The sequence below is a fragment of the Empidonax traillii genome, unplaced genomic scaffold (genome assembly GCF_003031625.1).
Source record: "Empidonax traillii isolate 1590-97213 ecotype Southwest subspecies unplaced genomic scaffold, ASM303162v1 scaffold543:size1229247, whole genome shotgun sequence".
Taxonomy (NCBI): domain Eukaryota; kingdom Metazoa; phylum Chordata; class Aves; order Passeriformes; family Tyrannidae; genus Empidonax; species Empidonax traillii.
This window is the reverse complement of record NW_020955736.1, coordinates 564,511-579,578: the sequence shown is the minus strand read 5'-3', so window position 1 is coordinate 579,578 and position 15,068 is coordinate 564,511. Positions and strand designations below refer to the sequence as shown.

General features: G+C 40.8%; 1 protein-coding gene across 2 annotated transcripts in view; it reads right to left on the bottom strand.

Annotated features, from left to right (window-relative positions):
• Positions 1-15,068, bottom strand: part of KLHL29 (kelch like family member 29) — a 391,804-nt gene that overhangs the window by 324,947 nt on the left and 51,789 nt on the right. The gene's annotated exons all lie outside the window — the stretch shown is intronic.

The window sequence follows — 15,068 nt, the reverse complement described above, 5'->3', positions numbered from 1 at the left end:
CCAAAGAGGTGTGGTGGGGGTGAGGATGGTAAAGAAGCAGCACGCAGTAAATTGCTTATCCAAGGTCACTTCGTGGATCCATCAGGCAACGAGCTCCATTAGGAGTTTAATGAAACTGCTAAATTTCTACTGTATTTCTGCAAATGAAGCATATAACAACTTTGGCTCGACCAGCTGACCAAACAGCTCATGCTGCAATGAATAGCCTGTAATTGGCTGAAAGGCACAACACGCCATCACAGCAAGGAAGAAAGAAAATAAAATCAGAAGATCAGACCACTAAAAAAATAGTTTAAAGGGATGGGATTAGGGCCAGATGAATGACATCCCAAATCAGGTTGGAAAAGCAAAAGCCCTGACAAAATTAAATCTGTCCAGAAATGTCGAGGGCAACCACAAATGCTCCAATAGGTACATTTGTGAGAATAAGGAAGAGTAGGGAAACTCTTGGCCCTCTCCATAAGGAAATAGGAGACCTAGTTACCCAGGATATGGAGAATGTTGAGGTACTCAATGACTTTTTTACCTCAGTCTTCAGCAACAAGTGCTCCTCCTAAGCTTGTATTCTTTATAGTTCTAAAGTAATTTTCAAATGAGGATTTTCAAATAGCTGGTCTATTTATTTATCTATTTAACACTTCTTGAATACACTGTTGAGACATTTTAACTGAGTATTTCTGACTTTCACGAGACAACTAAAGAATATAGCATGGACTAAAAATGTTCAAACAAAAACAGAATCTGGTTTTTTGTTTTGCTTCTTGTTTCTTTGAAAAGAGAACTGTTTTCATGAAGCATTTCATGGAAAGGAAAGAAAGAACTCAAGGGAGTAATTTCTGTTTTGCATAGTGACTCATCATATCATAGTTACCCCACCATCTCCCAAGGCAACATGAGGCCAGAGCTGCTCTGGAAGATCTCCTTAGGGAAATATCCACTTTTCAAAGCCATCTCAGGACTCTTGTTCCAGGACTTCACAGAATAGAAAAAAAGCCTTTGACAGTAACAAAAAATAAAATGGGTTTCAGTGGGGAAGAAGCCTGAGAAGCCAATGACAGTTTTACATGAAGGAAACCTTTTTCTTTTCCACCTCAATAAGGAAAGACATGAAGAATATTTACAAAGTGCATTGCAGGCTCTAGACGGCAGTGTGATATGCAAAGGCAAAACAGAACTCACAGCTGGATATGGGACATCTGTAGAAAGAAGGATCAGAAGGAAAAAAGTAGCAGAAAAAGCAACAATCTGTCACCATGAAAATGACACACAAAATGGGCCAAAGTTCAAAATCTGCTTGCTCCTGGACATGCAGTTCCAAAGAAGTATAAAAATCATTACATGAGGAAATACAAAGACAGAATTAATGGTCTTTAAAATGCTGCAATTTGAATTATTTACTAGCATTCGGGTGAGATTTGCTTCTCTTCCTTTAGAAATTCTCAGCTCTTCATAGGAAAGGATTTCAACTGTCCCAAAACATTACTGAAATTGCCATTGAGGGGGAGCAAGGACAACAACAACTGCCAGGCAGTTCTGAACCACTGGAATAAAATACCAAAACTGGAAAAGGCAGAAAGAACTTTCAACAGCAAACCCAAAGCCCTGGTTCCCTGTATCAAGTTGAAGGTACTTTGCCAACAGCAACATCACCTCTCCCTTGTGAGCCTAACCACCACAATATAGACAGGTCAAATATCATGTCCTGTGCCTAAATTAAGCGACTTGAAGCAACCTGATGGAAACCAGACATCTACTTTAGATACCACATCATTGCAGTAGCAAGTTTCAGGAAAGAGAGAGCTCATTGTTCAGGGTAAAACTAGCTGCAGGCCTAGTAATTCCATGATGTAAGAAGTTGGTGCCAGCTCACCTACCTCATCAACATGAGAATCTTCATGAAGGGATGGAATAATGAGAAGTGTCTTTGGCTCAAAAGACCTGGTCAGTGAGAAGCAGGACTAGATCTTTTTGAGAAAATAGCTACATCAGTTGGACTCTCCTGAACTCCAGCAGCTCTGGGTTGGGCAAAGAAGAGTTCAGCTGCATCAGCAAAAAATGAGACATAGTGACAGCATAAGCAGCTAACAGAAAGCTCAGCTTTAAGTAGTAAATTAGAAAAGAGGCTTCCAAAAGGCAAGAGAGGATGAGGGAGACTAGTAAGGTTAAGGAGCAGGCGGCAACATCTGGCAACTCAGTACTGCAATCAGGGACTATTGCAGAGCTCCCCTAGAGATCACCCAACAACCTATAGCAGAGGAGCACAACTCGGACCTCAGTGAGGATGCAATGCCTTCCCGTGTCTCACTCGTAGCTGAAAAAAGTATCTGGAAAAGAAGAAGGATAAAGCCAAGAAAGTGCAGACAGTTATTGTAGGCTAATTAATAAAAAAAAATGTAACACAAAAATATTCTATGAAACCCTGCCTGTGCAGACAAGCTATAAATCAACTCTGAAGCACAAAGTGCTTTAAAAATACCCTTTACAAGCTGTGCTGCCCTGCAAACAACCTCCCTCATGTCCGGTACCACAGCTTGGGGCAGGGGCTGAAAAATGGGAACAAAACACTGCACAGAGGCACGGTAGGAGCACTCTCTTTGTAAATAAACAAGGCAAAGAAAAGCAAACCAGAGGGGGGGAAAAATACTCCAGTGTAAGGTATACACACTTATTAGGCAGGCTAAGTAGAAGTTTTATATGTAGCAGAAGGGTGCTCATAAGCATGGCTTGTAAGTCACAGCAAACACAAACATAAGCCAAGCTCAGCACGCCTGGAAAGTCATCGGGGCATGGCAGGTAAGTACAGACCAGCACACCCAAGGCTGTGAGTGCTGGGCAGGTTAAGGACAGCTGTGTGCTGTCCCAGTTATCTTCAGCTTGTTTAGACTGGGGCTATTCCAGCTGTACAAAGAAAAGCTCTAGAACACCTGGTGTGACCTGTTGTCCTAACGTTGCCAGAAACTGAGCAAGTGGTCCGAGAAGGGAGTAATTACAGATCCCCCGAGAAAGCTATGCAGGCTCTGAAGTTGGGCAAAGCTGCAGCCAAGAGCTGCAGGCTGGGATAGAAAAAATAAAAGGCAGGGCTGCAACTGAAGGATGAATCCATTTTCACAGTCCCACCTGACTTTATGGGAAGGAGTGACTGCTCTACACCATGATGTCTGCAGAACACTATTGTTATGTTTACCCTAATATATTATTTATTACCGAATTTACAGATCTCTCTTTTCCCCAACTGACAACCAGCCAACTACTAATTTGCAAGCTAAAACGGTGCAAGGTCTGCAGATCCCAGAGCATTTGCAAACTATAAGGATTCTGAAATGATTCAGGAAAGTCTGGCAGTGCTTAAGGTCCTCACTAAGGTCCAAAGAATTTCAGCCACAGCCACCAAAACTAAGGAACTACTTGAGAAAAATGACCAGAGAAGGATATCAGCACATACATAAAGTTCAAGATGTTAATACATAACTTTTTAACAGCAACAAATGAGAGCATCACTGTACTCTCTATCAGTTCTGGGTTTGAAATGATAACTGCTGGATACCTAAGAATACTTGTAAGTTTTAGTTAGTGTTTCTCAGAATCACACTCATCTCTCTGAGAGAAGACTGGGAACTATGAACATCTCTTCATCAAAGATTTAGACAGACAGTAACCCTGAAGTGTAACACTTTACGTCCCCCAGACTCAGATGCTGACCTGTGCTTCAAGGGGTTAAGCTGCAGAAAGGGAACAGGAGAATAATATTAGCTCAGTACCCCCCTGTTCCATTACATTGACAAATTAACTCCTCTTATGACATCACAAAACTTTGGAGAAAACATTTGTGGTTAAGAACTGGCTGTTCAGTTTGTATTCCTGCCTGGATAATCACTTCTTTAAAAGGAAGTATACATGAATAATATTCATGGGGAGCTTTATAAGAGCTTGGCAAACAGTTCTGACAAAACAAAAACCTCAAACAGAAGGATTACTCATAAAATGCTACATCAACAACTCTTTTGACAGACATCTGGATTATGGTGCTCTTTAAAAGGGAAAAACAAAGATGTCACTTCGAAGTTTAAATGCAAACAGTGAAATATGCCATTAAAAATACCAAATCATAAACAAAGCTATTTTTGCAAACTCAAATGCAATGAGCAATTATGACAAAGTTTGCCAAGATAATTTACAGACACTCATTTTTATTTAAAAAATGCTTTCAAAACACCGAAAGATGTACAGAAATTGCAGGTTAGTAATGAGTTTATAGACCTAGAAGATCGGACATACAGCATTAATAGTCTGTCAAGTCTCATCTTTGAATGGCCTTTAGTTGATGCTGTAAATGAAGTTAAAGCATACACACCTACCAACTGAACAAATCTTCAGAAAGAAATGCAGATAGACAATTTAGGAGCCCATCCTCAGAGCATGTAATTCACTATCCCCCCAAACCATGTTAACCCATTGCACTATCCAGATGACATTAATTTCTGTGGTATTCTGTAGTAAGACTCAAAACCAGATCACTATGATGATGCAAACTGGAATTTTTAGCTCTTTCCAAGTTTATTTACTTTTTAATTCCCATTGAAAGCTCAAGGAAAGCTGCCGAGATGTCTGGGGTTCAAAACAGATGTGTAAAATATTCACATGCAAAAAGAAATCACTGAAAAGACTGTTTATTCAAAAACTGCAGAATTGCAATGGATCATAAATGTTCAGTTAAAAACTCTTCACCTGAATAGTGAGGTTTCTCTTAAGACAAAGACACAATCTAATATAAGGGGTAGATTTCCTTAGAGTCAATTTACTGAAGTCCACTAGATTTGCTGGAGATTGGAGGAAGGTCACAGAATCATAGAATGATTTGAGTAGAAGGGACTTTAAAGTTCATTTCATTCCAACCCTCCTGCCATGGGCAGGGACACTTTCCAGTAGACCAGGTTGCTCAAAGCCCCATCCAACCTGACCTTGAACACTTCCAGGGATGGAGCATCCACAGCTTCTCTGGGAAACCTGTGCCAGTGCCTCACCACTCAGTAATGAATTTCTTCTTAATACCTAATCCAAATCTACTCTCAGTTTAAAGCCATTCCCCCTTGTCCTATTACTGCATGCCCCTGTAAAATGTTCTTCTCCACCTTTCTTACTGTAGCCTTCCATTACCTAAAGGGGGCCTATAAGGTCTCCATGTAACCTTCTTTTTTCCAGACTGAACAACCCCAACTCTCTTATTCTGTCATAGGAGAGGTGTTCCAGCCCTCTGATCATCTTTATGGCCCTAAGAAGATCCTTCACAGCTTTCTGGGCTGCAAGTGCACACTGGCAGCTCATGTCCAGCCTCTTATCCACAAGCACCCCCAAATCCTTCTCCTCAGGGCTGCTCTCAATCTGTTCTCCACCCAGGTTGTATTCATGCTTGGGATTTCCCCAACCCAGGTGCATGACCTTGTACTTGGCCTTGTTGAACTTCATAAGCTTCCCACAGTCCCACCTCTCAAGCCCATCAGGGTCCCCCTTGTATGTCATCACTTCCCTCCTGTGTGTCATCTGCACCACAAGCTCAGTGTCACTGGCAAAATTCCTGAGGGTGCACTCAATCCCAATCTCCATACTGTCAACAAAGATGTTAAAAAGTGTTGGTCCCAAAACCGCCCCTTGAGGAATGTCACTCATCACTGCTCTCCACTCGGACACTGACACATTAAAACCAACTCCTTCAGCGTGACCATCCAGCCAATCTTTTTACCCACGGAGTGTTCTAGCCATCAAATCCATGTCTTCTCAGTTTAAAGACAAAAATATCATGTTGGACAGCATCAAATGCTTTACACAAGTCCAAGTAGATTACATCAGCTGCACTCCCCTTATCCACAAATGCTCCCTGTCATCAAAGGCCACCAGATCCTCAACAAATTCTTGGAACCTCCTAGATTGCTTACACCACGCTGCACTGTCCCTCCAACAGGTATCAGGGTAATTGAAGTCCCCCATGAGGATCAGGGCTTGTGAACATGAGGGTGCTCTTATCTATCTATAGAGGGCCTCATCCACTCAGTCTTCCTGGCTGGTCAGCCTGCAGCAGGCCCCCACTATAAAAATCACCTGTCCCTACCCTCCCTTTAATCCTGTCCCATAAACTCTCAGTCAGCTTCTCATCAATCCCCAGGCAGAGCTCCATGCACTCCAGATGACCTCTGACACGTCCTCACCTCCATTTCCTGTCCTTCCTAAAGAGCCTGCATCTTTCCATACCAACACTCCAGTCACAGGAACCATCCCACCATGTCTACATGATGGCAGTAAGATCACAGTCCTGCAGGCATGTAACTCCTCTTGTTTATCCCCCATGACGTGTATTAGCTGGGCCCCGATGAAGTTGACTTAGGAATTCCTTTGTGCTGCTCTTTAGGTGCCCTCCCGCTGACCTGCAATCCCCTCTCTGGGCTCTGGGCATCTCTTGCTGGCACTGCCATCCAACTGATGGGACTGGGATGGATTGATGTTCCCCTCCACTGGAAACTTTAGTTTAAAGCCCCCTAAACTTTTAGTTTAAAGGTAGAAGGCAAGTAGGTACCTATGTTGGAATGTCTTTTATTTTTTTACTGAAGCAAACACCAGCAAAGATACCTTCTGAAATAGCTTGGAGGCACTGAGATTAAAAGACTGAAAGTTTTCGGACAGCTTGACTAACATATCTTCCCAATGTCACTGCTTCACTGAAGCAGCTGGAGAGACGAGTGTTCAAAGCACTGAAGCATTTGAGACTGAGAAGATCTCAACTCCTTTAACACCATGAACCCACTTTCTGCAGTTCAATGTCTTTTCCAGATATTCGTCAAAAGTCAACAGAAGCAGAAGAAAACCTGTTGGTTTCCCATTTCCTGATGGCTTTCAATACAAAGTCCTACTCTTTTAGTAAGACTCTCACAGACAGCTGGGGAGTCAGGTAACATAATCAAGTACAGGTGATGTGAAGTCATCCAGACCCTGCCTTTTGTAGTGTGGGAGGAATGCTGTTAGGCAGCTGGAGAGCAGCAGGATGGGATCAGGCTGCTGCAAAAAGTCAGGGTGGTGGCAAAGTACCTGGCTCTCAGGAGTCTTCCGAGTCCCTGCTTGTCCTACATCCTGCACAACGCAAAGAAACTGAGCTGAGAACAGGAACTGCACTTGGTTCACACGTACCAAAGACATCAGGGATGAGGGGAAAAACCTAAAACCTCATTCTGTTGGCTCTGATGCTGCAAAAAAAGGATGGGAGAGCACAGTACCATTAGCTTGGAAACAACCGCCTGTGCTCAAAATGGCAAAAGCAACCGTTTCTCTTACGATCTGAACTAACACTGCCATATGTCAAGGTAAGGTAACAGCCTTATACAATATTTAGGTACAAAGTAGTCTGGTCTAGTAAAAATACAGCTAAGGTGATAACACTGCTACTGTGTAGTACAACCAGCAACATGCTGCATTCCAAAAAGGTTTTCAAAGATATGAGTGCCCACCTAGAGGATTTACCCTTTTGATATAGAGGGACTGACAAAAATCACCTCTGATTTCCCACATACAGGCTCTATTTTCTCTCAGACTTATTTTGGACTGGCAACTTGACCAGAGCAGGGAAAATCATATCCTCTTCACAGGGCCAACATACTATTTATTGACTACATAACTCTAACAGTCCTTTTTTGACCTTAGTCTGATTCTCTTGCATACTATAAGGCACAGGACTTCATCTCTTGTCTTTTTCTGAAACAAACAAAAAAAAAAAACCCTGTCACATTTACCAAATTTCTAGTGATGCCTTCTGGGTGCTGGCAAAAGATTTTAGTGATTAATTACTCCTGCTGTCAAAACCGATTTGGGGGTTTTATTATTTATTATGAATTTTCTTGGCTTTCATTTCTAGACAACAAATCTTGTTATATTTTTGTTCAACAGACTGAAGACTTTCCTTTCTTAAAGTTTCCCACACAGAAAAGTTAATCAATTCTTTTTTTCTCATGGATGGGGGTAATGTATGATTGCAAGAAATTACAGTGGCTGAAAGGCATGTTTTTCTATCCTTAGCCACCATCATCACTCTTCCACCATCTCTCAGAATTTCATCCACCTCCTAGAAATGCAGACAGATATGAACACAACGTACTGGAAGTGCCTGCAGTATGGTCAGACCCAGATTTAGCACAGCCTCCCTGTAGTTCTACGGATGTACACAGAGGTTTTTGACACAGGCAACAGCTTTGTCCTACAAGCTCACGTTCCCCCACTGTCAACTCATGGGTGGAGCAATACCCCTCTCTCCTCCTCTCCAGTGATTTCACAGGAAACCCAGAACAACTAGCTTAGAACAGCACAACAAACTGTAAATTGCTGAAGTTGGGCAAGCTCAGTTCTCATCCCTCACACATTCCAAATCAAATTATATCTATGTTTCTATACTGTTCTAATTTCTTAATAAAAATGGTGTCACCAAGTCAGATACCTTGTAGAAGCCATAAATATCAAACTAGCAATCACATTAAAAACACTTAATAGATATCAGCTTAGCTCGATAGGATCTATTTTCTACAAGCTTGAATTGATTGGCATGAATTACATTTCTCTTACTCAATCCTTTACCAGCTGTCCCATTTATTACACCCCAATTCACTATTAAAATGACAAGACTCAAACTCTCACACCTTTGGGGCACAGATCTTGGCCACTTTTCCAAAGGAATGAACCAAGCTTCCAAAGCTGACTGCCAGCAGCACACTCGCACAATGGAGCTCTAAATCTCCTCTCTCCACCTCCGAACCGCAACACTAAAAAAAGATCTGTAGCTTAATTTGTCATCCCCAAAGAAACAGCAGAATAAACAGATCAGCTACAAAAGATTCCCTTTGGAGGAAAGAGAAGAAAGCAAGCAAAGACAGAAGAGGAAGTGTGGGAGGTGCACAGGTTACAGTCAATCAAACTTTGGATTCCACAAGAATAATTAGAAAAAGAAGCAATTCCTTCACAGCGAGAATTTGTTCTCCTGATGTAAATTGTTGAATTTATCACATATGACCATCACAGAATTCATTCAATTGCATGTGGAGATCACGCTGTTAAAATTGAGGTACTAGATTTAATTTAAGAATTAAGTTATATAAAAACATAGGGTTTAGGCTTTTTACATATGGTGCCAAGAAACTTCCAGCAGTGGGTAGCCTGAGCACTAACCTTCCCCAAGGAGAGTAAGTACCTCTTGCAGTTGCCCAGATGCTTACAAACAAGATAAGTGGAGGAAAAGCATTTTCCTAGAGGATTTATATTATCGTGGCCATCACATATTTTCAGTTGCGTGCTTAGTGGGTGACACATCAGTGCTACCTCCAGCACATCACAACTAGCAACCTTCTTCAATAAGCTTGGAGGACAGTCTCCACACAACTACTCTGAATTGAGGCACTGCAGCATGTCATTTTACATCACTAAATTACTACCATCTTCATCATGCTTTGACCAGATCTGCAGAGATAAATACTCGAGGTGAAGAACTGTAGTGCTTCCCTTGACGCTCTTGTTTACAGCTCTGACTAAAACATGCAAATTCAGCAGCTACACAAAGAGCAGAGAGCTTGCTCCTGTCTTAACAAACCACCACCAGCGCAGGCAGGAAGGTACTCATTTTTAGAAGTCAGATAGCACCCAGGGAGAAGACTATTGTTATTTGTCTTACAGCCTCAGGCAGTGTCCTGCAGCCTGTCATCAAAGGCTTTGAATAAGACTACCACACACCCCTTTATTGACATAGAGAATATGCTGATTACAGAGAGTATGTACGATGATGATCGTGCTCCAGCACCAGGGATGCTGCTGTTTACGTCCTCATTTTTTAACTTGTGGCCTAACAGTAATGCCAGGATTAGTACAAAAACCTTCTCCCCAGCGCCAGCTCTCTGGTGATGTACTTTGCAAGAGCAAGCTCCCTCATCTCATCTATCACCTTCATCCAAATGCTCCTCCCTCAGTGCCCTCTCTTATCGTCCTCATTTGTCATATGCATAATTCAGAGGCTCTCAAAACATTGACCGCCTCCACGTGATTAGTCCAGACAACTGTCTGGTTCTGGACCACTTCTACAAGCTACACAACCTAAATACCACACCACAGGAACACACTGGTGAGAAGTAAGTCTATCAAAACTGTATGGCTGAGCTGCATGGCTTCTGCAATAACTCAGATTCAGAGATGTGCAAAACAGTGAATTTTCTAACAGTGCATGGATGTTGTCTGCGCTCCGAAGAGCTTCAAATATATTGGTCTCTCATGACCCATCAAATGGGGAAATCCAGTTACCAATATAAGAGAAAATGCTTCTTGTCTCATGTTTAACCAGTTCTCCCCTCCTTCACATCAAATTCCCCTATGTGTGTCAATCCATCAGTTACTAACTTCTGACTACATTACTGCAATTCTCACAAAAACACGGGCATGACCTCCCACTTAACGGGAAAAAGACAATTTATCTCTGATATCTCAAGCACAGAGATTACAGTTTGACATCAGGCCCTCACTGAGATGCAGGTAGTGTGAGCAAGCACCTATCACCTTCAGAGAAAAACAGTACTGTTCCAAATTCCAGAACTGTAGCTGAAAAAATGGCCGTTTTAATCAAAATGTCAGGGGCAACACAGGATCTTAATCTATAGCTCAGTCTATATGGATCTCTGTTCATATGACTCACCTGTTTCTTTGGACTCTTTCTCCCAAACTGCAGTAGACAGCCCCAGAATTAATCTCTGTGATTGCAAGGGTAACTTCTTACCATGAGAGCACTGTGGCCATGGGTTATTAATGAGAGTCCTGATCAAGTGCACATTCAGTCCAAATCATTTGCTAAAAAGTTATCCTCCTATAGGCTATATAAATACATAATACATCTACATTAACCTGGGTGACACCAGAGCAGCCTTTCCAGCAATCTGGCCTACTTTATCTCCAAAGTAGACTCTTATACCTCATTTGAGTGAGTGAGCACACATTTTAAATAATGGCAAGAGACTCCAATTTTCACATTTTCATGGATGCAGTGTCAAATCTGTTTGTAATAAGATCATCTATTATCTGTCAGCACTGAGCAAACTAGGTGAGAAAATAATGGTTAGTAGTATATTATCTGGAATCCTGATGAAAATTAGCACGAATTAAGTGAAACTGTTGAAAACCCAAGTGTTACTTGTTGATTGTTTAATGCAGCCTGACTTGACTTGCGCTATTTCTAAAACAAGATCAGAAGTTGTTGGGGGTTTTTTCCGTTCAGCAGAAGTTAATTTCCTCTGCCCATTCAATTTTAAACATTAAATATTTCATCCACTCAAGCACTCTTTTTTTTCACACAGTAGATCTGTTTCAAGAAAAACTTACACCTGTGACAGAGAGAAAGAGGAAAAAATGTTACCAACTCATGAGAGAAGTACTGAAGCTGTGACTTTCACCCATTTGATCCCAATTTTATGGCTTCCATGTGGACAGACCTACTCTTTATCTGGACTCCCCATAAGTTACAGAAAGAGTTGGAAGGCTGGCATATCATCTTGTTCATTTTCTCATCTCCAGCCTATAAAACCAAAGTGAACACAACCCAGTTAGACTTACTGCCCAAGGTTTTCCTACCCTTCTAAAGCAAAGCTTCCCTTCTTGGAGGAAAAAAAAAAAAAACCAACAACAAAACACAAACAACAACAACAAAAACCCTAGCACATATTTGTGTGTCTGTCTGAGGATTAGCAAACCACCAGATTACAGACCACTACAGCATTCAACGTAGCATCAGCCTCTTCTGAAACCAGATGAAAGAAGTACCTGGTGGGAAAGACATCACCTCTTCACAAGTGACTTGGTCTCTTATCCCTTCTTCATTTCCATAAACTGCGTTCAGGTGAGTTTCAAATTACTTCTGTGGCAAGAGGACCCACTATCAACCCCTGTCACTTCCTGTCAAGCCTGTCCTGATACCACAGCAAGGTTGTGCTTCAGCAGTAGTTGCTTTCAGGGTTGCTCTTTAAAGAAGCACTGGAAAAGCTGCTTTGTGTCATCATGGACTGAGGAACTGAGATTTACTTCCCTAAATCCACTCAAAGCTTCAGCTGGCCACTGGAAAGAGGGTAAGGAATCAACACTGAGGGGGAGGACAGATCTTCTGCTGAAGTTACATGTTAGGACAGTGGAAAGAGTATCTGAATACATCCATATGGTCTTTGGTTTGCTCACAACATGGTCAAGAGTGGGGAAAAAAAAGTAACAAAAAACCCCAAACTAGATAGCAAATGGAATCATTGTCCTTTGGAGCTGATATGAAATTTTAACGGATTTTTTTTTTTTTTGTCATGCCCATTAAAACAATCCTTGGAGTTAAGGAAGAAATACTTTTATATTTAGTGACTACAAATTAAATAGTTTCAGATGCCCACTAAATGGAAATATTCTTACAAGAGATTAAAATGTTTTTTCCCCTTAAGAAAGAATAGTGAAATTCATACTAAGTTATATTAAAATAAATATTTCTCAGTCACATTAGAATGTAATCATTTCAAATTTAATTTAAAAAACAAAGTATTAAAACTTTGGTTTAATATAAGGGCTTAAACAGACTATCGTTTAAAGAAAATTTAACATGATATGTTAGATGATCTTTAAAGTCCCTTTCAACCCAGACCATTTTATGATTCTCTATCAGTTAATCTCTTCAGGATATGAGGATAAGAACTTGAAATTATACAAAAAATATCCATGGAAAAGTTCCTTGCCATCTGAGGTAAATTCAAGCATGCTTGTCTATTTAAATGTAAAGCTCAAGTATATAGTTATATTATTATTACTTTTATAACTGCTTAAGTGCTAATATATTCATCTTTCCGTTTGGTAATTTTTCTCAAGAAGTCTGATTTTCAGGCTTGGCTGTCCAGAAGTACATTTTTTATTTTGTTTGTTTCAACACAGCCAGCTGTTACTCAGAAAGTATTTTCACTGGGACCGATTCGCTGAATTTAAGACCAAGAAAAGTTAATTTCTCAGTCATGGGTGAAAAAAAGAGAAACAAGTGGGAGAAAAAGATATTATAGCCTAATATTGTAGCCCTACAGGCATGAAGCCATATAACCACCGGTTTAGGTCCCTAGAAGTATGTGCAAGAATTTTTGGAAAATCTCATTACAGCATTTAAGTGCATGGGCACCAGAAGTCTGTGTATATGTAATTCTCTTTGAAATCAATAAAACTGAAAACCTCTAAAGCCTAGATACACACAGGTAAGGGGGTGGGTTGTGAGCCAAGGAGGACATTAGTATCCAATACACACTTTTGGCAAGTTTTATGAGCTTATAACCACAGTGACTACAGTTCTCATCCTTCACAGACATACTCCAGAAGCAGAGACAGACCCTGGCTTGTGGTCTGGTGCCATAATCATCAGGTCCTATTGAGTCATAAACACCAGATCTACTTTGTTCTGCATCTCTCCCATCTCTGCTCAGAGTTTTGGTGATTAAAGGTGTACAGAAAAAAATATGGCTTGCCATCAATTAATTAATCTGTTAAAAATTTAATAAAGGTACATTATTTGCTACTTTGAGACTATAAAGCTTTAAAGCCTAATAGTGTGCAGAGATAAAAGCCTATTATTATGATTAGCAAGGAGGAGTATAAATTTAAGGAATTTAGTTGCAACTCATAACATTTCAATTATTACTAACTGGAGTATATTATGAAAATAAGTTAGATGCAACACAGAACAAAAATAAATCAATTACTTATATGAGCATTCCTTGATTTAAACCCTAAATAATTTAAATCCTAAAGACTGCAGTCATTTTGATTTAGAGCATTTCACCACGACATCCACTTGGCATAAAAACAGAAACCTGTAGTAAATCACCTCTAAAATAACTGGGTATATCAGGACACAGAGAGAATGGAGCTATGCTAGAGATGAAAAACACTTCAAGAAACCATTAAGGCAAAGAAGGAAAAGTTGGACAGGACATCAGTAAGCAGCAGCTTCATGCTAAGAGGTACAGGAGCACGTTAATCAGTGGAGCAAGAGCAGAAAGGAAAGATGTTTCTGGATGAGCTGCACTGGAGCCCATGAGGCCCTTGTCAAATTCTTGGGGTCCATCACTCTCTTAATGACCCATCAGAGAGGAACAAAACGGGCTTCTGGTGAGCACACACAACAACTGACAGGTGAAAAGAGGTATGCAGCTCTATTTTGAATGTTTATGTGAACGCTTAATGGGTCGGAAAAAAAGCCATTTGTGGAGTTTTGCATTATTCAATAATTTCTCTAATTATAAAGTGTCTTTGAGCACTGCTATTGTTGCAGCCAGTCCTTTCCTATTAGAGCCCATTGTTTAAGATGCTGCGTGTGAGCACTGAGAACCCCCGCACGCTCAAGTGAGCATCTCCTACATGTCACTTCCACCCAACCATCACTCCTCCAGCAGGTAATACGCACGTTATCTACCCTGACCTCTCCTTAAATTATAATACCACTATGTCATAAAACAATTATCAGCATTTGACACGAGCAGCAATTGCTAGTTTGAAAAGCAATTAAAATTTAGGAGCTGTCTCTTGCAACAAAAAAGCATTCACAGAAGTAGCGCTTCAGAAAAAGTTGCGGCACACGAGCCATCAGTCTGATTCTGCCTCTATCAATCACACAAGGTCTCACTAAACAGCGATGCACCAGCAAAGCAAACAGCAAATGTTTATGAGGTGCAGCTGGTGGTACTTACGTTAACAGCAAAAGCAGCATCAGTTAAATTAACATTCTTCATTCTTTCATTGCTCATTATGGTTTGACAGACATACCCGCAGTCCACATAAATGACTTAGAGCAAGAGAGCTGTCTAGCATCCTGCCATGAAACAAGACCACCTAATGGGAGCAGCCACTGTAATTAAAACTCTGAAAACCAAGATTTATACCAGTTTAAGGATGCAGTGGTGGGTAATATGACCTACTTTAAGTTTATTAAAGGAATTGTGAAAGCCTGAGCTGTTACTCAAGTGAAAAGTTAAGAGCCTACCATTTATGATATTTGTCCGATA